Here is a 26,604-nt window from a genome sequence, read left to right as displayed (position 1 = left end):
CTCTAATTAATGAAAGGGAGGAACTTTTGACTGATGTAGAGGCAATTCTAAATGAGCAAGAGGAATTTTATCATAATCTCTATGCTGCTGATAATATTGACTGTGAAACAAGAAATTTAGACACCATTAATATTCTTTCACTTAATAGATCTTTTGCAAATAATCTGGTGGAAACAATAGAAATGAAGGAGCTCTCTGAAGCTATAAACAATAATTAGAGCCCAGGTTTTGATGGCTTTCATGTTGAATTTAAATGGTTTTGGAATGACCCAAAGTTTTGGCTATACAGATATGTCCATGAAATCTTTGATAAAGATCAGTTATCATGTACCATCAATAAATTAAAGGTGTAATAACTTGTATTCCAAAACAAATCAAAGGCAGAAGATGTATGAAAAACTGGCACCAAATTTCTCTCCTAAATACTCTGTACAAAATTATAAGATCCTGCATTACAAATAGACTCATATTTCTTCTTGGCGCACATATTGATAATCATCGAACAGTTGATAACCCATTTTGGAGTGATGCTTTAGCAGTAAATACTATATACAACATGCAGTAAATACTTGTCAAGCAGAAGAAATATTGGCTGAATCACTGGTTTAGAAAAAGTAGGTTTTTTATTGAAAGTTGGTTTAATAAAGGTATCCACACAATAAGAGATATTTGGAGTGAGTGATAATGTTGTTTTTCTTTTAATGAATTAAAGAATCTTTATCACATTAAAGGAACAGTTTTAGAGTAGAATAGAGTTATCCTTAATATCCCAAAACATGGAAAACAACCTGTTTTTCCAACCAAACTCACATTCTTGACTCAAAACCTCTCACTAAACTCAGCTCTTCAAGATCTACTTTCACTAAAGAAAGGATGTAGAAATTACTATGACAAAATAATCGCTAATGACACTCCTCTGAAGGTTTGTCAAAAGTAGCAGAATGAAATTAATGCAGACATTTCATTGAATATTGTCTTTACAAAATACAGAGATTGCACAAGGATTAAAACTCTCAGATTGTTAGAGCAATTTACACAAGAAAAGAGTTGTTGCAAATGAAAATGATTGATACAAATATTTGCTCTTTTTGTCTATCTGAACTGGAAAATCTCCAGCATGTGTTCATAAAATGTAAACTTGTGCACAAGTTTTGGAGAAAAGTTGAAATTTTATGAATGATGTCCCTGATGATATTTTTATCTCTCACTCTGACATTCTTTTTCGTAATAGCTTAATTAATCTATTAACATCACACATCTTATTAGCCAAAAAATGTATCCATATCTCCAGTATCAAACAGAATTAGTTATCTATTGTAACTTTTTTGGTCATATTATTTGTCAGTTTTCAATATTGTCAAGGTTATTTTTAAAGTCGAAAAATTATTGCACCTAAGGATAAGACTTTGCCTTCATTTCATGCCAGATGGAAACAGCTGTATTGCAGTCCTAAATGTCAGTTATATTTACCCATGCTTCAATTGTATTTTGTGACAAATTTACTTGCGACATTGATGTTACACAATGTACTGCCTATTGATCTGAGCTGAAATTAATAAAAAACATTGAAAAAAAGAAAAAATAGGCTAGGTTGCGTAAGGTTACTTGACACACAAATACTTTAAATTGCCAAAGTAACTGATAAAAAGGAACATTATAATATGATGTAGAAAAGACGTGAGATATGCATTTGTAGTCAATAACCCAACTTACCTGAGATGTTTAGGAACACGGCATACATAGAATCTAGAAAACACGTCGTAAAATTACTTATAATTCAAGAAACCGTTACAGTATTATCGCGTTAAACGGGTGCAGTGATCCCTATTTCGTTAAAGGCCTATGTATATTATATTATCGCACGGGAGTGTGCTAGGCTAATGTTAGAACTTCATACAGACTGAGTCTGATTTAACACTTCTTTTCAAGAACTTCCGATTGTCATGGGGACTGACTGAATAAAGATATATCGGATATGTTGACACAGCTAATACTTTCAGACAAATGAGTTGAAATTGAATAACAATATATTGTACCTTTCATTTTGGTAGGAACAGGTCATTCCGAACTGTGTTTTGCTCTGTCATACATGACGACATAAACTAATGCAAGGTCATAAAGGGCAAGTTACTCTTGATGTGGAATGAAAGAGTTCCTTCCCTTTGTGTTCAACGACCTAAACACATCCTCGCAAAATATTTCTACGTATTTGGCTTCAGTCAGGGGCAGATCCCCTCTCCCCCGGAAAATATTTCCAGAGGAGCATTTCCCCCTAAAACCCTTCTACAAAAACCTGGGTCCTGCCCCTGCTTCAGTTACTACAGTACTGTATAGACAAGAGGTTAATATTCAAAAAGTGTATGGCGGATCAGAGGTCCCCACCTTTCTATATATCATAGTTCGGGTTTCTTCGGGGGCCATATGTCACGGCAGGGGACACCCACATCGGAAGTCGAACCCGGGCATCCAGCGTGAGGTGCTAACGTATTACCGTAGCACGTCACATGCATGTTTTTCGACTAACATATATACCAATTGTCTGGGGCAAAATATCAATCGAACATTATATGTACTTCAGGCGGTCATTTCACCCCTGAAGATCCGGGTTAGAATTGTTCTTCAATAACCCATGCTCCTCGTAAGAGGCAACAAACGGGATCTGGTGGTCAGGCTCGCTGACTTGCGTAGATCGATGCCCATGATGTTGATCACTGGATTGTCTGGTCCAGACTCGATTATTTACAGACCGCCTCCATATTGCTGGAATATTGCTGAGTGCGGTATAAAACTATACTCACTCACACACTCACTTAGGCGGTCATTTTAGTGACAGATACATGAATTATCCAAGCCCTAAGAAACCTTGTTCAATTTATTATTCATACTGTGTGGAAATATTTATTGGAATTAAACCATAATCTGATTATAATATTCATAATGCATTTGGTATTCTTAGTACACCTGTTGAATTCATGTTCATGTATGTAAAGAAGACCACTAAAAACTATATTTTAACATAATGTTATTCATCATGGAAGGTTTGATCTTTAGTACTTATATTATGCCTGAAAGTCTCTTCATGTAACAATGTGATGTAGAGACAACAAAGATCTTAACAAACATTCGTGCCCAGGGTCATATTTTGGCATAGATGTAATCGATGAAGTCTTGAAAAAACGTTTGTAAAACATAAAAACAAAACAGAACGAAAATAAATAAATATTAATATTATCAAATATTCTTAAATTTCAGATAATGACAATATCTCAATTAAAGAACAGTTATCAGTCAATAAATGTATGTTGAAAATGTTTGACTAGTCGCGTCAAGTCCAGTTAAACCATTATGGATAATACGGTGTTTGTAATATATTCCCCTAGGGGCGGTGGGTAGCCTAGTGGTTAAAGCGTCCGCTCGTCACGCCGAAGACCCAGGTTCGATTCCCCACATGGGTACAATGAGTGAAGCCCATTTCTGGTGTTCCCCGCCGTGATGTTGCCGGAATATTGCTAAAAGCGGCGTAAAACCAAACTCACTCAGTCAGTCAGTCAGTCAGTCACAACATGACCACGCCCTCCTTTTAAAAGTGTCCACATCCGCCAACTAAGTGTCTCCACACACTGAAAGATCAAAATGTTAGATAAATGAGATCAGATAACTAGAACGTATATATTTCACAAAACTGCTTTTGAAAACCATAAACGCTGACAGCTAATTTCCGCCACATCATTTATTGCTTCCTAAAAAGATATTAACGGTACTTTCCATTCATCACATGTCAGTCGTTCTGAAGCTATTACATAGGTAGATTGTTTACACAGGCAACATAATCTGATTTTTGTTCTATTAGGTTCTATTATAACAAAGTCGTCATTATTTCAGGTGACATTTTTCGAGTGCAAGTCAACTGCTGGACAAAGAGACGTATATACTTGAAAATAGAGTTTGACAAAAACAATACAAATATTAAAATCAATACCAGGCTGAAAACACCTGCCCATACACTGCAAACTAGAGGTAAAAACCACAATCATCATGTACTTAACAAATACCACCATCGAATATAGTCAATACTCGTTTGTTTGTTTTTGGGCCATCATCAAACACAGGTGTATACTTTCTTTCATCTGTCAGTATCACCGGTTTCAGTTATTTCGTGATGGTATTGCCAAATGATCTCATTTGATGATTACGAACGATCTAATTGATTATTCTTTTTCATTTAAATTCACCAACCGTGATTTGTTGGAATAAATGACGAGGAATAATATATTTATCATTCGACCATGTATAAATTTAAATCATTCCAGCACTTTGAAAGGCAGAATTAGCGCTGTTCAACAAGTCAGTTAAAGAGGTTTTATCTTCATGGTCATTTGTCTCTAGGTAGTAAGATTTGGGATTTGTATTTAGGAGAGGTAGTGATAATTATATCAATAAAATTAAGTCCTGCTGACTGGGTTCCGTCCTATTGCGCAACTTAGTACAATAACTAGTCCAGAATTTTGAGACCAATTCATTCAAATGGATACATACATATTAATCAGTATTATTTGATACATCTAGGCACTTTTATATTGCAACACTACGCTCCTTCTAATCCTTGCAAACACGGCGTGCAGCGTGCGCTGTCGTATACAGCTTGCTCTGACAAACGGAAATCTGGAAATCGTGGAAATCTCAAAACGAGGCTCGGCCGCTAGAAACGTTTGGCGATCTGGTACGGACTTGATATTATATCAATCACATTGTACGTTACAAAAATACACTGAATAAGTGCAAACAACACATAACAGGTGTAACCAGTGAGCCAGATGAATTGTGAATCATTTTACGACCTCATCAAACAGGGGCAGTCTGTGACGTCTAAGTTACTGTCATGCTGCCTAAACCTAGCCATAAAACATAGAAATACGATTTAATTACAGTTTAAATTACAATTCATATGTAAATACCATTTTCTTATGGAACAAGGAATTTGAATTCAGTGTAACCATAGCTGTTTGTAGTGTATCTTTTCACTTTCACACGAGAAAATTCGGATCGGCTTAAAAGTAGGTCATTGTTTGAACTGGTTAATGAGACTCATGTTTCAGTTTGGAAGCAAATGGGTTTTGAAAACAAAAATGTTGAACGTTCTGTCTGAATTCGGCAAACAGTCATGGCTTCAGCAAAACAGCTTGCACGATAACCAGTTCAAAATGAACATAACAATGAACTTGTTGCCTATCGGGGTCATGAATTTATGTTGCTTGTTTTCGAATTTACCTGTAAGCAAAATTTCATTTACGTTAAGCGTTCATTATAAACTTAGCCCAGCGGTGTGCACACTTTGGTGATTTGTTAAGTCACGCTAGTTGGTAAAACTCATCACTATTTAGCTGTAATTGTCATTTTAGTGAAGCCGCATTATGACGGGGAAGTATGGCAATCAAAAATTTGAAAATAGTCAATATTTCGGATCAATAGTCATTCGGGTATAATCGGTGGTCAGCCACATAAAACATTTTTTTCATTTTGTCTTGAAAACCAATACAGACCCTAACCTATTCTTTATAAATACATGTTTTGATTAACGCAAAGGTCCGATAGCTCAATGTGGGATTTGACTGCGGTCGGCATTCGTAACCACTCGTGACATTCCGGAAGATCACGGAAAGTGGCGAGTAGTTACGAATGTGCTGTCGGAAGGAGTAACGGAAGAAGCCGAAAGGCCCCGAATGGAACGGGCGCATGAATATACAAATGGCTTTTGCAACAGTTGTTTGCCTTATCAACCGGCAGCGCATTCATATAGAGTTACTAATTGTGAGGCTTGAATGATATAGGTTTCAGTGCGACTCTACTGCACCTGACGCTATATGATGGAAACAGCAGGAGTTTGATCACGGGTTTGTCGAAGCAGACTGAAGAAACCACTGATTCATGTAATTATTGTCGAACAGCGGGAAAATTGATCCGAAGCTTGAGTTCAGTTCACTTCGTTTGTTGTCTAACGTGGTAGAATTCATACTGTAGTGAGTGAGTGAGTGAGTGTAGTTTTACGCCGCTTTTAGCAATATTCCAGCAATATCACAGCCGGGGACACCAGAAATGGGCTTCAGATATTGTGCCCATGTGGGGAATCGAACCCGGGTCTTCGGTGTGCCGACCGAACGCTTTAACCACTCGGCTGCCCCACCGCCCCAAATTAATGGTGTAACCTGTTCTGCGGTTTGTATATAATAGAGTTTGGGCAAGATGAAAGGTGGTTGATGAAATGAGCAGCGTCCATGACAGTCGGGATACGACGACACGCATCGACCAAGTCAATTAGCCGTATCACTTGATCTCTTTTAGTGATTTGGGACACCCACGCAGGTATTCTAGCTAGGCCACGCACAGGGGAGAGTGAGTGAGTGAGTTTAGTTTTACGCCGCACTCAGCAATATTACAGCTATATGGCGGCGGTCTGTAAATAATCGAGTCTGGACCGGACAATCCAGTGATCAACAGCATGAGCATCAATCTGCGCAATTGGGAACCGATGACATGTGTCAACCAAGTCAGCGAGCCTGACCACCCGATCCCGTTAGTCGCCTTTTACGACAAGCATAGCCGCCTTTGAGGACAAGAATGGGTTGCTGAAGACCTATTCTACCCCGCGCACAGGGAGAACATGTCGTAAGATAGGGCTGGCTAAAATGATCTGTATAATCGAAAATATCGTCGATAGGCAGTCTAAGAAAACTTAGGCTCAGTATTATTCGTTACACTGCTGAGACTCAGTATAGCAGTGTAACGAATAATACTGAGCCTAAGTTAACTTAGACTGCGTCGATAGTTTTTTTAAAATGATTATTGATATGAAATTGTGTTATCGATACTATCGTCATGATTTTTTTGTGATCAAAAACATTTCTCATAAAATCTACTTGAATCGTGGTCTACTTCTAAATTATGTTCCGGACGCTGTTTTGTTAATAATCCATTCAAAAACATGTCACCACTACCCAGTGATGTGAAATATATTTATTTATTTCAAATATTTGTAGCATTTTTTGCTCAATTACGTCGGTTGTGACCTTAATGTAGAATGGGCGTAAGTGTAGAATAATCATGAATATTCATCAGTGGGAGGAGCTTATGTGCTACGTCACATACACGGCCTATTATCTTCCGCAGAACAAGTGAAGTGAACTGCACGTCCAAATAACACGCCTCATCGACTGCCATTGCCTGACACAATGTCTCAACAAAACATGCATATGAGGTTGAAGGTTTAAGTTTACTGATTGGCAGTTGAAAATCGCTTTCATTTTTTTATAACTTAAATAACCCAAAAGTAATTAATTTTGTAGTATTACACGACTCAGCAGAAGTAGAGGCACTTCCGTGTTTAAGTGAGAAGCAGTGCGTAGGAAACACGTGTGACGTGGTCATATAATTTCCGCCCACTGATGAATATTCATGACTATTCTACACTTAAGACCATTCTACATTTAAGGTCACAACATACGTCTCCGATATTTAACGATAATCTGTCGATATTAAGTTAACGATTATCGATCGCTGTGGTCTATATCGATAGCCAGTCCTATCGCAAGAGGCAACTAACGGGATCGGATAAGCAAGCTGGCTGTCTTGATTGAATAATGCGCGCTGTGAGCATGCCCCTTTGTGGTATGGAGTATTGCGCAATATAAGTACCCTTATTATTATTATTATTAATGTCTGCGTAACACAACTGAGAATGGATCGATGCTCATGATGTCAGTCACTGGTTCGTCCAATCCAGATTCGATTATTTACAGACCTCCGTCTTATAGCTGGAATACTGCTATGTGTTAAACGACCAACAATCAAGTAAGTATTGATGTTATGGCGCTGAAATCAAATGTGGTCATTCGATAGCGCTATCCTGATAACCCCTGGGTAGACACTACATCGATCTCGGCAATAAGGTCGAAATATGACACAAAATACGATGCAATAAAACGAATCAAAGAGATAAACTATCGGGTTTTGATAGTGCTAAGAAACAATCCAATGTGACATACAGTTTGTACGCTTAATAAACGCTTATCAACAAGAGGGGAGATCTCACCAATAGAAAATTTGTTGAGGCTTACGTTTTAGTCATGTGATCTCAGTACAGTTTATCCTTTGGCCATCACAAAGTGAGGGTTTATTCGTTCTTAGACTTAATTGAGGCACCCATAATTGTATATTATCATTGTTTACTTTCTCAGATTAATGACATACGCATTATGGCATTAATTATTTGTGATATATATTTTGAAACTATGTAAATATCACAATTAATAATTGCAAATTACACCAAGACATGTGTTTGGGTTGTAAACAACTGTACGTTATCCTGGCTTGGGTTATCTCGCTCCTTCCTCGTGCCCTGCATTGCTTTATCGCATGTAACACAGCTAGTGGTGGTCCGATTAATTGAAATAATCGAAGATTGGTCGCAGTGACTAAACGACCAAGCAATCGAACATGTTTTCTCATAATCGAACACGACCAATCTTGGAACACTTGTTTGCATTAACAATATTTTTCACAAGGCTGGTTTTGTCTGTGTCATTAAATTTACATTTCATAAGCACTACATGTACAAGCTCGTTCCAAGTCATGATTGAATTTATCTTAAAGAATCCAGGAAATATGTGTTCCTAACATACTAATCATCATTTAAATATGCAAAATTTGCAAATGGACTTTATGCAATTTGCAAAACAAACAAATTACTACATGTTTTTTCTTTATTTTTTGTGTGCATTAACAAAAATAACAGGAACATTTGATAAATGTACGCTAACCAATTATTTTCGATGATTGATCGGTTTGTAATGGACCAATCATCAATTATTAGATTTTAACCAATGCCCAGAATGGTGTTAACACACTAAGTTTTGGAATTTTATCAATTTTTTTCAGATAATTTGAATATAAATGATGGTAATGAATTGGTACATTTTATTGTGAGATTATTCCATAAACAAGCACAATCATAGATAAATGACTTTAGAAGAACTGTGGTTCGAAACTTTGGAATAGCCAACTTAGACTTGTTACGCAAATTGTATTGAGATATAGTTACAGTAGATGGTGAGTATCACGAGTATCGACCTACGTAACTAGGATACGATCTCGTAATGACCAATCAGCCTGGCCCGGATTCAGTCCCGTTACGACAAGCATGGGTTTGCTGAAGACGATTTTTAACCCAGATCTTCCATTGATTTTCAACTGATTTTTATCACATCGAGAGACCAAAATATAATCATTAATAACCTGTCAAGTTAAGAAATGTCATGTGCTGTTGCAAAATGGAAAGTTGAAAGACGTCCACAGTTGGATCAGTGTCTGCTATATTCGAGGTGGTTGGATATTCAAATGACACCATATTCCATCAAATCTTTTAGTCAAGCATATGATTGCATGTGACAAGCATCGACTGACACTGATCCACGCCAATTCAAGTTCGGGTCATCCCCGATCTCATTAAGTCCTATGTGTTACTCAGATAAGGTACCTCTCTCTGCAGAGACGTCTCATTGTATGTGATGCCGGTTCAGCTAAACTCGATACAAGCAGCACAGCGTGCCACGTGTATTAACCAGCGGTAGCAATTGCATTGTAAATACTGTACATGTATTGAAACACAATGTCGATCAATATATAAATGCAGTGCCTTTTACAACGTGATCAAATGTAACATATGTTACATATGGGGTTACACTTTCGCAATAAAGTATAGATTCTAGTACTTTTTCGGTTGAGTCAGATCCGCGACTCAAACCCCCACTCTCAGAGTAAGGCGCTTAATCGCCAGCATACTAAGTCAGCGATCTAACCCACTCAGCCAACGTGGCTTCCACAGATGAAAATCTGACATCTAGTGGTCCAGTTTCACAATGCGTTCGTAGCGTTACGAACTGTCGTAACTATATGGTTTATCATAGGATAACGAATGACGCAGTGCTACGAAGGCTTTGTGGATCGGGCCCCAGATTACGTGCTTTGCGGATCGGGCCCCAGATTACGTGCTTTGCGGATCGGGCCCACAGATTACGTACTTTGCGGATCGGGCCCCAGATTACGTGCTTTGCGGATCGGGCCCCGGGATCCCCCAGATTACGTGCTTTGCGGATCGGGCCCCAGATTACGTGCATTGCGGATCGGGCCCCAGATTACGTGCTTTGCGGATCGGGCCCCAGATTACGTGCTTTGCGGATCGGGCCCCAGATTACGTGCTTTGCGGATCGGGCCCCAGATTACGTGCTTTGCGGATCGGGCCCCAGATTACGTGCATTGCGGATCGGGCCCCAGATTACGTGCTTTGCGGATCGGGCCCCAGATTACGTGCTTTGCGGATCGGGCCCCAGATTACGTGCTTTGCGGATCGGGCCCCAGATTACGTGCATTGCGCAGCCTCTGTATCATTTAATAGGGCCTGCTGACGGACAGAAGGATGGGAACGGCAAGGAAGGTGTGCAACATCTACATCCACTTGGTGAGAAACCGTAAAAGTTCACGTAAGAATATAACTCTTACCACGCCACTGCTTTTCTTTACCCGTGAAGATCCGGATTAGATTTCGTAACAGTTGCCCAAATAGGGTGGGTGGACAGGCTTGTTGTTCCGGTTGATGCATGTCATCGTATCCCAAGTGAGTGGATAGATGCTCATGATGTCAATCACTGGATTATCTGGCCCAAATTCGCTCTTTTACTCATACTTTTAGTATTCCAAAGTGGTGCGATAACCGACCAATACAAAAATATACTACCCATCAAAAGTAAAGACTCACTTAAAGTACTCACTATATGTTATGGATATATACATATATATATATATATATATATATATATGGTTCGAAGATGAATTTCTTTACTAACTTGGGGGTACCAACAACAAACCATATGCAGATAAATTGCACGAGGATCATGCATCAAATTGCTGGAAAGCATGCGCAGATATCGTGTATGTGAACCGCTGCGTTTTGGAGTAAAAGTTTGTTAAGAATTCGCCTATTTTCACTGATTTTCATCATTTACTGAACTCATGAAAATAATCTTTTCAACGTTACGAATGTTTTTTACAATGCATCAGTGCATGTGTAAACAGTACCTTTAAACAGTATGGAATATTTTACAAAATCTAGTTTAGAACAGTTGACTGAAGTAAGTGGCTACATTTACACAAGTGAGTCTAAACCTTTGATGGGTACTATATATACAAACCGTTAATGTCTGATGTCCTGCAGTGTAGTGAGTGAGTGGATATCGTTTAATGCAGAGTCAGCAGTATTCTGTCTGTATCACTACCGGCTTTAAACAATCGAGTCTGGACGAAACAAAACAAGTGCCTGAAATGATGTAAGCAACGCTCTAGCCCACATTGACAAGAAGTCACACGATGTCACACAATCTGCCTCGTCACAGACCATGCCCTCAATGGCACATGACCTCCTATCGCGTTCACAAGGTGAATGCAATCAGGTAGGACAACAGGTAAATTACAACGGCAATATTGCTTTGTATTCCAACACTTCATTCAATCATTATTTTGTTCTGTTTAATTGGGTTGATGGAGTTGCTGGGCGACTTCTCTTCCAACTCTATATTCCATGACAGGAAATACACAGTCAATCTGAGCGAGAGGGAGTCGAAGTACGTTATGTGTACAGCTTGTACAGCGTGTTCAGCTTGACCTGAGCTACTCTACATATGCATGACCCTCGAGGTCAATTCGCGCAAACGGCAGGTCGAGTTAACTTCATTCAATAGGGGAGCAGAGAATGTTAAACGGCGACCTTGTCTCGCCTGTTCGGACATGTTGACAATCAACTGACAAAGGTGCACCCCTTCACAATAATAGACTCAACCATTTGTGACACGGTCACGCAGTGCATTAGTATTCACTTGATCAGGTCAAGCTGAACAAGCTTGTTTTTGTAGTCGTAAACTTGAGTTGTTGAATGTTAAAGTACGCCGCAGTAGACCGAGATGGGAATCCCAGTGCTCAGTGTGTTCTAGGACTTGTCTGAGTGTGAGTGAGTGAGTTTAGTTTTACGCCACTTGTAGCAATATTCCAGCAATATCACGGCGGGGGACACTAGAAGTGGGCTTCACACATTGTGACCATGTGGGAATCGAACTCGGGCCTTCGGTATGACGAGCGGCCGCTTTAACCACTAGGCTACCCCGCCGCCCCGGGATTTGTCTGATGAATGAAGGTATGTTTGTACCACGATGGAGTGAACCGTCCCTCTCTTCTCAGTGATTACATGGCATGTCTGACCCAAACTCTCACTTACAGACCTCCATGCTACCCCGGCAGCGGTGGGGTAGACTAGTGCGTTAGGAAGCGTTGGCTCGTCAAAAAGACCGAGGGTTCGAAGACCCACATGGGTACAATTCGTAATATCGTGCCGCCTCATGGCTGGAATAATAAGCGGCGTAAAACCAAACTCAGTCAGTCAGTTCATGCTACCCCAGGAATGCTGTTGACTGCTGCGTTAAAGGGGAAGTGTACACGAAAAAGTCACATTTATTCTTATGTGAAGCAAAATAGAAATTTTTAATTAGTTAATGTCAGTGTTTGAAAATATGCACTCATTTTTATTACAATGAAAGTATAACCCTCATTATAAGTGCTGAAATGTTATGCCATTGTGAGGCCTTTGTTTTCTGAGCTAAACAGGCCAGAGTTACCACCCTTTGATTATGACGTAATTGGTGCCACTTGATTTTAGACTGGTCTCCTGTCTAGTCCCAAATCAAAAGATAATAATACTGAAATTAATCACGTGAAAAAAGTTTGTGAAAATACGAAACTATTGACTGCGGCGTTAACCACCACTCACTCACTCACCGTTTGACTTTGAGCGTAAGGTGAAGTGATTGAAATGTGATCTTAACGTTGCATTTACGATTAATGCCAGTTTTAGAATTTTAGCCCATGCTAACATCGTTACCATATTCAAACACAGTATACGGACCCAAGCCGCCCGTCTTGTTTTTCCCCTTAATGCTTGGCACCATTCAGGGTAACGCGAACTACCATGCATATTATGGCCTCTTTTTGCATGGCACAGCCAAGTGAGTGAGTTTAGTTTTACGCCGCACCCAAGGATCGAATCCCGACCTTCAGCCCTCCGGACTGACGCTTTGACCATGACCTTACAAAAAAACTAACGTTGCTTGTTCCAAAGCTGTTACCGCCAAAACCGTTTTACAATATCATCGGTTTATTTGCACGCGAGTTCACTTTAACGCCATATTTGAAATGCTATATCGATGCAAAGCGCTCCATTACACAAAATAACAGTTAATATTCATGGGGTTGTATCTGATATATAGTGTATAAACCTACCTTATTCATTCAGGATATCATACATATTAATGACGAACCGGCGTCCTCTCAACAGCCAAGAGGGAATGATATGAAAACATACCTGACGTTTTACATATGCAATACATACAAATCCTAATCAGTATATATTATATATTGTATTATAAAGTTCCTCATCCGTGATGACGATATTGGCGCGACAGCTGTGACGTCTGCGAAACTGCCCCACAAAAACGTTTGGTAAATTTTTAAGTCTCAATATTGTCGGGATATGTTTGTGTCGAAGTATGTGTGTATCGATGTGTAAATTGAAGTCGCTGCTTAAATATAATTACATTTGTATATCAAAATTTACACCTATAATGAGTGAGTGAGTGAGTTAGTATGGCTTGACGCCGCATTTAGCAATATTCCAGCAATATGGCGGGGGACACGAGAAATGGGTTTCACACATTGTAGCCATATGGAAAACGAACCCGGGTATCCTGCGTGACGAGCTAACGCTTTAACCACTAGGCTACCCCCAGCCCCTAGTTCATCTATAAGAATGCATGTGGAATCATATCATTATATCGAAGTCAAATATATATGAATGTGTCGATAATATGCATGTCGTTCATACACACGTCAGTATCAAAGCACATCGATTTGTCGAATGACACGTGTAAATCGAAATACAACTGGATGGAAGGATAGCCCCAGGCAATTACACATTTTAAAAGCTCCTTTTTTTATCTTTTAATAACAGTAACCCTTTATGGACAGCTGTTGCAAAACCGCATTTTCTGAAAGTAATTAAATATTCTTTTTAAAATTTAATTTTTTGCAATGTGCTTATCATTTAAAAATATATACCATTACTGAATGGGTTTGCTGGTCAGGTATAGGTCAGTATTTAAGACACAATTATTTACGAAACGTTCTGGCTCCGGAAGATAAAATGAAGGCCTGGAAACCATTATACAAGCATGAGTATATTTACTGAATGGGCCTTGAAACCTATACAGAAATGCAGTATGTATTTTCTCCTAATTATTTAGAAATGCTGTTGTAATTTTCTTGCAAATATTTGGAAATGCTGTTGTAATTTTTATTTAGAAATCATTTTTTAAAATGTTGTTGTCATTATTTCTGGTAATTATTTTAAAATGCTGTCGTAAATTTTTTGCTAATTTTGCGTAATTATTTAGATATACTGTTGTAATTTTCTTGAAAATATTTAGAAATGCTGTTGTATTTTTCTCGTAATTATTTAGAAATGCTGTTATAATTTTCTTGCAAACATGTAGAAATATTGTTGTAATTTTCTTGTAATTATTTTAAATGCTGTTGTATTTTTCTCGTAATTATTTTAAAATGCTGTCGTAATTTTCATGCAATTATTTAGAAATACTGTTGTAATTTTCTTGAAAATATTTAGAAATGCTGTTGTAATTTTCTTGTAATTATTTACAAAAGCTGTTGTAATTCAAGTGAAACGCTCCTGTTTCAGACAGATGGTAGTTGAAAGGATATCTTTAAACATCGAATCACTGACAGGTTTGCAAGTTCACACGCTATTTTACCAAACTGAGAATCTTGGTACATATTTACCTTCATGTAGGAAGTGGTGTGGTGAATGCCAAACTCGACAATGCAGTATACAACGGTTATAACGAAGTGAAAGGGACCATTAATTGTAGTGCGTTATTCCTATATCGGCTAATATGTACAACACGAGACCGGCACCAAAACAATTCGTTACATCCAATAGTTCGTTAAAAGCGTGTTCGTTAGAAACGTACTTAGCTGTAATATGATATATAATTATTTAGTAGACAAACTCACTCAAAAACAATTTGTATTCGTGTAATCCGAAGTTCTGCGTATAACGATAGCCTGTAAGTAATAATTTAAGTGATAACTATTTTAATCCGTCGGGACACACCCATACATAATCAACCAGGTCACTGTCACCAGGTGGCGTGAGCGCATGAGTTCGGTTTTATGCCACTTTTACGATTTATCACGGCGGGGACACCAGAAATTGGTTTCACACACAGTAGCCATATGGGAATCGAACCGGGTCTCCTGCGAGACCAGCGAACGCTTTAATAACTAGGCTAACTCCCCGCTTCCAACTGGACTCGAACATGAGTTTGCCTGTTTGACTTTGCTCATCAATATCCTATACTGATTTATAGATAAAGGTCATTGGTAGGGCTGCGCAATATAACCGGTTTACCGGTATTTACCGGTTCAGACATGAAAACGATACGTATTGCGATACGCTGATCGAAAACCGGTATTTTGACATGCATTCGGAAAACTTCGTAACACTCGGAAATCTTCGGATATTGCCTTGTTTCATTTGTGCCAAATATTATTAATATTTTTATTTTGTCAGGATTAAAAGTTTTTATTAAAGCTTAATCAAACATGATGATTTTGTTTTGTTTTTGCTTTATAAATCAAGCATTAACTCGAGTATAAGTAGTTTTTTTGTTGAAAAGACTTCTTGCAATATATTGCAATACATATCGCAATATATGCTTTCGCATCGCAATATATCGCAATATGAAAATTCTCTGCAATATCCACCCCTAGTCATTGGGAAGATTTGATAGCCTACACGATTTCCAGAGAACCTGTAATGTAATTCTCACCGTTGTTTTTCCGTTTAGGTCCCATCATATCTATTACGAAGACTGTTGAGCTTTTGTACTAATTTGAAATAATTTGTCCACTTTACATTATTTAAGTTATGAAAACGGCAAACAGTCCAAAGGGTCATGATGACCATGTTTGGGAGAAACTGATTTTTTATGCATTTTATATGACATTAAAACGTCTATTCAGTGAGATAATCCATAGATAACGGTAATTACTTCTGTTATTGTTGTATCATACGTCTTTAAGTGCACGTGGCACGCGAGGATTCCGTGCGCCCATACTGTGAGCTCATCTGGCAGAAAGCACGGGGACAACAGGGGGCAAACAAATGTTTATAAACCTCAACAAGACGTGGTCCATTTTTTAGACATCACAGGATTAAAAGGGGGACTGCACTCAGGCCAACTGGCTGGACAAGCAACGGTTTTCAGGGATTTGTATAAACTTTTCAAGTCAAACATTTTATTTATCTGAAAGGAGATAAAATAAACCTGTGCGACGGTTTACGTAAATGTCGAGATATATCAGGCCTCCGTGAATATAGGAGATAAAACAACCCTATGAATAACAAGATTCAGTTGGTCTACGTATTAAGGGATAGAAAAAGCTTATGCATGGGGTAAATATCCCTACGTATGAGATACATATCCCAATGAGATAAAGGAAGCCTACGTACGAGATAGGTAGCATATGACAAACCTTCGTACAGGCAGCCGATGTAACAAGCCTATGTAGGATATAAAATATGGCTTCGTAGATGATAACAGCATACAATAGGCTAGGAGATATGACAAATGTACGTAAGGGACAAAAGCTTAAGCATGGGGGAAATATCCCTATCGTGTGAGGAAAAAATCCCCACGTAGGAGATAAAACAGGTCTATTTGATGAACATGACAATACTACGTACATGCAGGAGATGTAAGAAGCTCATGTATCATAAAAATAAGCCTACGTAGGGCACGTAACTGCAGAGTCTACACTTAAAACGAATCTTCGTAGGAGACATAACAGCCCTACGTAGGAGATTAAAAACTCTACTTATAAAATAAGACAAATCTACGAAGGATGCGTAAGGCTGTCTTAAGTGATTAGTAGGAGATAAAACAAATCTACGTAGGAGATAAGCATATCCCTCGTAGGTGATAAAACAAGCCTGCGTAGGGGATAAAACAAGCCTACGTAGGCGATAAGACAAGTCTACGTGGGTGATAAAACATGATAAAACAAGCCTACGTAGCTGATAAAACATGCCTACGTAGGTGATAAAACATGATAAAACAAGCCTACCTAGCTGATAAAACATGCCTACGTTGGTGATAAGACAAGCCTACGTTCATGCATGGAGATATAGCAAGTACAAGTCTTGAAAAACTAACACGCCTACAAAGAATTTGTTTCGACAGTAGACAAATGAAAGACAAAACAAAAACAAAAATCTCCCGGTGGAGTTACATGCCTTCAGAAGTCAAAGAGCATCCAATAGTTAGACGTCAATGTTAACGCCAAGGACCCCAAAATGACCTTTGTACAGGATATAAAAAAGAACTTCTACGTGCAGATAAGATAAACTTGTAATGCGGGTCCCATTGGTGACTATATCGCTTTCATGTCTAGGAAGATGTTCTTTCTCCGTTTTAAAGTTCTGGTAATCGTTATTATTAAATTCACTGAAGGTAGAGTTCACTGCACTTAGCCGTTTTTCCATATCAAGGGACGGTGACAGTTGTCAGTGGAGTCACATTTTGTTGCATAGAGTTACCTCCCTTATATATGCCAGAAACCTATGGTCGTGGATTCGAACCCAGGTTCGCCCTGGCTATGTTTCTAGTTTTGGCACTATACACAAAAATGGTAAACGTATAAGGCCTGCATCACTTCGGATAGCCTAGTGGTTAAAGCGTTCGCTCGTCACGCCGAAGACCCGGGTTCGATTCCCTACATGGGCGCATTGAGTGAAGCCCATTCCTGGTGTCCCCCGCCGTGATGTCGCTGTAATATTGCCAAAAGCGGCGTAAAACCATATTCACTCACTCACACCAACTTGACATACCGTAAAATTACCCATAGGGTTTTCCAAGCGGCGTAAAACAAAACTCGCTCACTCTGTGGAAACAACACATACGACATCACAGTATGAGTACTGCCTTGTCGGTTTTTGAACACCACTGAAACATCCCTACCTCAAACAAAGATGCACCTATGCTGTAATTGTGGATACATGAGTGAGTGAGTTCAGTCATACGCCGCTTTTAGCAATATTCCAGCAATATCACGGCAGGGGACACCAGAAATGGGCTTCACACATTGTACCCCTGTGGGGAATCGAACCCGGGTCTTTGGCGTGACGAGCGAACGCTTTAACCACTAGGCTACCTCATGGCCCAAATCGCGAGAGCCGATGCCACAGTCAGGTCAATGGTCAAGCGTGATGGTACAAAATGATTTAACACATGTAAGACTTTGCACAAAACGTTCTTTGGCGACGAATTGGCAAATATAACAGAATGCGTTCCTACAAAAATCCTGTTACCTAATGGTGTTAGTCCGGAAACCTGTCAGTGCAAATGATGGATGTCTGGAGAAATGAGGCTTCGTTGTTATCAATATTAATCTACTTAACGAGGTGATCAGAGTAGTCATCGATCACTGGGTTGTCTGGCTTTTCTAATCAATGGTCTAATATTATCCTTAAACGACTCTTCATTAGTGCACACTCGGCAAATATGTGTAGAAGGCGTAGTGCTACTAGTCAAGGTATATAATGAAACAATGGGGTAATAGGTTTTTTGGCACCTCGTTTGTGTATTGTGTTAGGTGTCAAGTATAAATCAGAGGCGTCAAATCTACATTGACATATGCATCAAAATTAAAACATGGATAGATTTTACGAACCCGGGTCTTCGGCGTGACGAGCGAACGCTTTAACCACGTGAAGGTCCGCGTTAGAACTGGTCTTCAGTAACCCATGCTTGTCGTGAGAGGCGACTAACGGGATCGGGTGGTCAGGACTCGCTGACTTGGTTAACACACGTCATCGTATCCAAATTACTTAGATCTATACGCATGCTGTTGATCACTGGATTGTCTGGTCCAGACTCGATTATTTACAGACCGCCGCCATATACTAGTAGTTGGAATACTTCCAGTTTGACAAAATTACCCTATTTGTAGTCCCTCTCTGTCCGCAGTCCCAACACATCGTAGGCATATCGATCAGCATTGTTTAATTACAATACGACATCTACCATGCCATTCTGCTGTCGCGCTGTCCTTACTGTTTACAACCAGCACTGTGAACGCTTACAATGGAGTTTACGCCGTCCTGATTACGAGACAATAGTTCTGGGTGGCACATGTGGCTTTCAAGTACAGCCATCGATCAGGTATCGCGATCCCATCTGACCTGCCAGTGCTCCGGGGATGTCAAGCTTGAGTGGAGTGAGTGGTTGGGTGGGGAGTGAGTGACTGAGTGAGGTGAGGACTGGGGGGAGTGAGTGGGGTGGAGGGAGTGAGTGGGTGGGTGGGGGTGAGTGGATGGGTGGGTGGTGAGGGGAGGAGTGGGTGGGGAGTGAGTGGGTGGGTGTGAGTGAGTGGGTGGAGTGGGTGAGTGGGTGGAGGAGTGGGTGGATGGGTGAGTGAGTGGGTGGGTGAGTGAGGTGTGGGTGTGAGTGGTGGGTGGGGGAGTGGGTGGGTGGGTGGGTGGAGTGGGTGAGTTAGTGGGGAGGAGTGGATGGATGGGTGGTGGGTGAGTGAGTGTGAGGGTGGGTGGGTGGGTGGTGGAGTGAGTGGGTGAGTGGGTGGGTGGGTGGGTGGGTGAGGTGAGTGAGTGGAAGGAGTGAGTGAGTGGAGTGAGTGGATGGGTGGGTGGTGAGTGAGTGAGGGGTGTGTGGGGGGTGGGTGGGTGGGTGGGTGGTTGGATGAGTGAGCTGGTGTGTGGGGAGTGAGTGGGTGGGTGAGTGAGTTGAGTGAGTGGGGAGTGAGTGAGTGAGTGGGTGGGTGGGTGTGTGAGTGTGTGAGCGAGCTTAGCATTATTACAGCGGAGGACGGAGGACATTAGAAATAGGCTTCATACATTGTGCCGATGTCTCGAATCAGTGAATTTCATTAGGATAACAATCCAAATAATCCAGTAGAAAGTTGCGTCTTTTTTCTCACTCAGTTGTTAACATAATACATACTTTAATATTTATGAGAATATACTTTGTATATGCATTGAAATAAACTATGTGAGATTTAAAACATTTAATTTATTGTAATTGGTAGAATTTATACTTATTTCGTATTACGAATACATTTGGTTATGTGTTTTATACCGATTATTTCAGATTTGAAACAACGTTTTCTATTTTTTTTAATTGTTTGAATATGATATGCACTTTGTATTACGAGTAAATATATTCATGTTTTTAAAAAAATATATATCACAATTATGAAACGATATCGTATTTATAGTAATTGCTGGAAACATATTTATTTTCCCTAATATGGTGGCCTATATATGGTTTTAAGTGTTATATAAACATGTTACAATTAAGAAAGGAAGTTCTTATTGATTGTGAATGTTTCTCGGCAAGACAATCCAGTGATTGATATTAGGAGTGACGATCAACGCAGACTGCAAACAACAACCCGAGTGAGTGAGTCAGCGAGTTTAGTTGTACGCCGCTTTTTGCAATATTCCAGCAAGACAGCAACATCACGGCGGGGGACACCAGAAATGGGCTTCACACATTGTTCCTATGTGGGGAATCGAACCCGGGTCTTCGGCGTGCCGAGCGAACGCCTTAACCACTAGGCTACCCCACCGCCCCCTACAAGAACACGAAACAGTGTGGTGACAAGACTGCCCTGTGGACCGACCGACTGTACTTCGTGCGAACCGTAAATCGAAACAAGTTTGAGTGAGTGAGTGAGTTTAGTTTTACGCCGCTTGAAAGCAATATCGAACCAGGGTCTTCGACATGACGAGCGAAAGTTTTAACCACTGGGCTATCCCACCGCCTCTGGATCGAAACAAACGAATTATCGACGATGATACGGACTCTGCCAAGACAAACGTTACATATTCTTAATAGGCAGTGGCCTAGCCGGATGGTTAAAGGTTCGCAGATGCTATGGGCCAGGTTCGAACTCCAACATGTGTGAAAGGTGTAAAGAACATTTAGGGTGCCCTAAACTGTGCCTCATACTTCGTATAAGACAGAACATATTATCGCAAATGAATTTCGTGAAGTTTAACGGGTTTGGGATAGGAACAAGTCGTCACATCCTCGATAATCTCCAGGGTATACGTTACGATCACTCTCCACTATACCCTGGATGCATCCACGGCTTGGCCCGTTGATTTATTACCTTCCTTGGCTGGCTTTTTATCCAATCAGGTGTCTACGCTGGGAAGTTGAGCGAACCAATCAAAACTCACTTTCGCTTCTTAAATTATCTAACCGTTTAAACTTAGCAACACAGTTGATGCAGATGTACTCTGGAAGAGGTAGAAGGAGTTCTTTCATATATTTTTTCAGATCTGTCAATTTGTCTGTATGATTTCCTCAAAAATCTGAGTGGCACTAACAAACCTTCACGACTGCGACCGCTATCTTTGTTGACACTGGCAAGCTCGGATGTAACGGCGGCTTAGCTGATTGTCTACTGTGAGAATGCGGAGCCAGCAAAGGGAGGTAATATGATTATCAAGCACTGGATGCATCCAGGGTATAGTGGAGAGTGATCGTAACGTATACCCTGGAGATTATCGAGGATGAAGTCGTCACTGACGGACATTAGTTGTAAAAACAAAAGGGCTGACGAGGAACATATCCCCCGATTAAAGATAGAAAGGTAGTGGCATAGTGCACCACAACCCCAGTCTAAAGGCGGTGAGGAAGCCTAGTGGTTAAAGCGTTTGCTCGTCATGCCCGGGTTCGATTCCTCGCATGGGTGAGTGAGTTTAGTTTTACGCCGCACTCAGCAATATCCCAGCTATATGGCGGCGGTCTATAAATAATCGAGTCTGGACCAGACATCCAGTGATCAACAGCATGAGCATCGATCTGCGCAATTGGGAATCGATGACATGTGTCAACCAAGTCAGCGAACCTGACCACCCGATCTCGTTAGTCGCCTCTTACGACAAGCATAGTCGCCTTTTGTGGCAAGCATGGGTTGCTGAAGACCTATTCTACCCCGGATCTTCACGGGTCTCCTCGCATGGGTGCAATGTGTGAAGCCAATTCATTGTGATATTGCTGGAATATTGCTAAAAGCGGTGTACTCACTCACTCACTCACCCACAACCCCACCTACAACTACGCAGACTGTAAACCCATAGCAAAGCAGCGTAAAACAAGACTACCACATCATCTTGAACGATTCATCAACCTCGAGAAAGCCTTCCTGGATAGATCTGCTGCGTCATATCAAAAGACTTAAAAAGATGGTAATTGTTATTACCCTGCCTGGTGCCAGCATTGTGGGATAATACCTGGACTGGTCGTCTCACAGTCAGTACACTGTGTCGTTCGCTTAATCGGGCATCCGGGTCAAACAAAACAGCTTATACTCGTGTTACGTCACATTAATCCATAGGCTACTGAGATAGGGCCGGAGGGCAGACTAGTATCTAAAGCGTTCGCTCGTCATGCCGAAGACCCGGTTCGATTCCCCACATGGGTACAATGTGTGAAGCCCATTTCTGGTGTCCCCCGCCGTGATATTGCTGTAATATTGCTAAAAGCGGCGTAAAACCATGCTCACTCACTCCATAGGCTAGATGTATATAACCGGATATAGTCCTGGCTTTTGCATACAGCCACACACTCAAACCCACGTCATTGTCATAGCGCATTAATTTTCATGGCGACATTATATCAGTTTTACCTGACCTGATCCTTGTACCAAGTATATACATATCAGGATCTATCCTGAAACTATTAACAATGGCAGGGTGTTCTGACCACACGTATAACGGCATTTTGTGTACAAATGTATGTATTCTCAATATTTATTGATGCCCTATTAATAGGGATGTAATAACATAAGAGCGTATGGTTATCAACAGTTGCATTAATATGCAATCATAGACAAAATTATAAAGAAATATCCATTTGATATTTAGAGGAGTCGGGGATATATTTTTTTCAAAGGTTAGTTTATTAAAACTACCACCGAAACGAGTAGTTTGTTGACAGTAGTAAAACAATTATAGCTTCTTTGCATCTTGTTTCTATCGAGTGAATGCTCCCTGACTACGTATGAGTGAGTATGGTTTTGCGATGCTTTTAGCAAATTTCACGGCGGGGGACACCAGAAATGGGCTTCACACATTGTACCCACGTGGGGAATTGAACCTGGGTCTTCGGCGTGACGAGCGAACGCTTTAACCACTAGGCTACCCTGACTCCGTATGACATTTGGTTGTTTAGCAGACAGTTGAAAGGGGTTAAGTATTCAAGGAATATCATATTTTAGTAACACGATCTGTTGAATAATTGATAACGGCAGTTCCAGTCCCTAATCAACAATCTGTAACTAGGGTAAAAATCAACTGGCTAACTAATATTTCATTATGTATGAGGTATATTAGAAATATTGATTTTATCTGATTTCATGTCTAAAATTGAAATTATGTTACAAATATTCCCAGAGTCGTTTGGGACGAGATTAACCATATGGCTAACTGACTGACTGACTGAGTATGGTTTTACGCCATTTTTAGCAATATTCAAGCAATATCACGGCGGGGGGACACCAGAAATGGGCTTCACAAATTGTACCCATGTGGGGAATCGAGCCCGGGCCTTCGGCGTGACGAGCGGACGCTTTAACCATTAGGCTACCCTTACCGCCCAATATTTGGCTTACTAAAATTCGTTGTGCGGGAGCTATATTTCAAATACTGAGTTGATTTGATTTTGTGTCTAAAATATAATACTATGTTACACATAACTCTCATATTCTGTAACTGAAGACAAGTTCAACCATATGGCTAGATCTATCTAATATTTCGTTATGGATGAGATTCATATAACAAAATTGATTTTTTTATTTAATCTATAAATGTAACACTAATAATTTGCTTGATCGACAAGGATACTCATTCACTTCTGAAAGTTTCACGATCGATTGATGTAGTCGACATAAACTTTTGTACCTTCTCAATATCGATATCCTTTAAACGAGAAGCAGGCGGCTTGGCTTCTATCAGTGACAATTTCGTCGATCTAGCTTGTTTCTAATCCAGCTCTCAATACTTACCCTCAGCAGTTTTTCTGAAACAATCCACCATTTCCGATCAAAACGCCTCAATCCCAAGTAATAGATCCAATAGCTTATCATCCCACACAATGTAAAGCAGAAGTTACAACACCGTTTAACTGTAGCTGGATATGTTCGTCCAAGCAGACGACAAATCGCTGTCGAGCAGACGACACTTCCACTGCGCACGGACAGCTCGTGCACAAATTGCAGCATGGAACGACTGCAACAGCTGGTGTTAGCACCTCGTCGGCAGAGGAAAGAGGTGCTTTCAATGGTTTCTGCTGGTGTCAACTACATTTATTGACGATACCAGCCGGCCAGTATTCCGAATTCTGCTTATTAGCTTTTATATTAGTTTCCGGAGCAATTATCTGTGCCGCCATTCGAATTCATCCCAGAAAGCATGTTTTCTGATGCAATCTCATTTAGTTGGATATTGGAACACAACAACAATATTCAAAACAGAACTAGAAAACAGATAATAGGAAGAACAATATTAAGGTGTTTAGAAATTAATGGATCATTACGGCCACGTATGTTATATATGACATTCATATTCTAATTTCAGACATTCCCACAGCTATCACTGTTGAAATATTAATTTTCATTATAGCATCCAGAAAATATATCTTTATCGGTTGATTCATGATATAGACACCGCCTCCGTGGTGTAGTGGATAGAGCGTGTGACAGAGAGCGGATGGTGGGTGGTTCGATGCTCGGTCGAGTCAACCAAAATACGTTAAAAGGCGGTAATTATTGTTACCTTGTCTTAGGCTCGATATTTAGGGGAAAACACAAGACTCGTCTCTGAGTCTGTGAACTGTGTCTGAGTAAGGCATTCGTGGCACGGGTGCTCATTGGGTAGCAACATGTCGAACGCCTTGTTAAATCTCATTCGACCTCAACTCAGCTCAACCAAGTATTGAGAAGTATATAATATACATAGTATGACAAACATCAGATGAACACGACTTGATTGACACATGTCATCGGTTCCCAATTGCGCAGATCGATGCTCATGCTGTTGATCACTGGATTGCCTGGTCCAAACTCGATTATTTACAGACCGCCGCCATATAGCTGGGATATTGCTGAGTGCGGCGTAAAACTAAACTCACTCACTCACTCATGTTTGTCACAACATACTATGAATATTTTCTTCTCATCATTTGCTTGTAGTCACTTTTAGCTTGATTACGGAGTAAGAATATAAACCAAAACGTCGCTCTATTCAATAAACAAGAAGCTGTTAGCCACAAAGTCGTACACTTTATTAATTTAGCTATTTGACTGCGGTCTGTAAATAATCGGGCCTGGACCATGAAACGATGACATGTGTCAACCAAGTCAGAAAGCCTAACGACACGACAATTTCGCCCAGCGTCCGATGATTAAAAAACAAAATATTGTAGTAACAATTATAAAAATAAAATTACACAAAATAATGACGTGATTTTACAGAAACTATAAGAAATTATAATTATCTTTCACGGAAAGATAAGCCCCCTATCCTACATCATGTAAGTCCAACTCTTTTCAATTAATCGGTGGCCTTGATGGGTCCAGTCGCCTGTGTAGAGTTGCGTCCCTTGAGTATGTCAAAAACCTGTCATCGTTGGTTTTATTAAAGAGGAAACGGTCTGGGACCTGATATCACTTCAAATTTCAATCACATGTCTTGGTATAACTTGAATACTATCCGGGGTTAAACCTAACTCACTCACTAACTTTGTCGCGAGAGGGTAACAGACTGTAACCAGTGTTCGAAATAGTTTCCCAATTCTGCTAGACAGTCGGGATAGCTATGCCTGAAAGTTACTAGCCCACAAAATAACTCATTAAATATCCCTAAATTTGAATGTAGAAACTAAGCAACAGATTAAAAAATAGATGAGAATGAGATATTGTCGGCATGACACGGGTTTCATCATTAATATAATGAACATTTGTATCAGGCCATAATCTTGCATGATTTAAATGTGTATTATAACTTAACAAGTAAGAGAGAGTGACATATTTACAAAATGACCCCATGGAAATTCACTAGCCAGTCACTGTGGAGACTTACTGGCCCGATTGGATTTTTGCTAGCCACGGGCTAGCGGGCCAGTGGTTATTTCGCCCACTGACTGTAACACACCCAACTTTCACCAGAAACCCGCCCTCGCTACTCCTCTCCCACAGCAGTGCGAATTGGCCAATGGCCGCTCAATACGAACACCTGACACACGCCGTATACAGCGACTGCGCCGGGGCCTCATGAATGTCACAATATGTTTCATTAAAAGCATAATTACCAAAGACGCCATGAATAGACGTTGACTGTACATATTGACT

General features: G+C 40.2%; 1 long non-coding RNA gene across 1 annotated transcript; it reads right to left on the bottom strand.

Annotated features, from left to right (window-relative positions):
• Window positions 1–1,593: 1,593 nt before the first annotated feature.
• LOC124284757 lies at window positions 1,594–24,518 on the bottom strand. Its single transcript, XR_006900639.1, has 3 exons — window positions 24,262–24,518; window positions 11,711–11,720; window positions 1,594–1,604 (listed from the first exon to the last, which is right to left on the bottom strand). It is a non-coding gene; the product is annotated as an uncharacterized LOC124284757 (long non-coding RNA).
• Window positions 24,519–26,604: the final 2,086 nt, after the last annotated feature.

This window comes from Haliotis rubra, unplaced genomic scaffold, assembly GCF_003918875.1.
Source record: "Haliotis rubra isolate DU_JTF1 unplaced genomic scaffold, ASM391887v1 Scf344, whole genome shotgun sequence".
NCBI classification, from domain to species: domain Eukaryota; kingdom Metazoa; phylum Mollusca; class Gastropoda; order Lepetellida; family Haliotidae; genus Haliotis; species Haliotis rubra.
The sequence above is the reverse complement of the archived record's forward strand: the minus strand, read 5'-3'. Positions and strand labels throughout refer to the sequence as shown.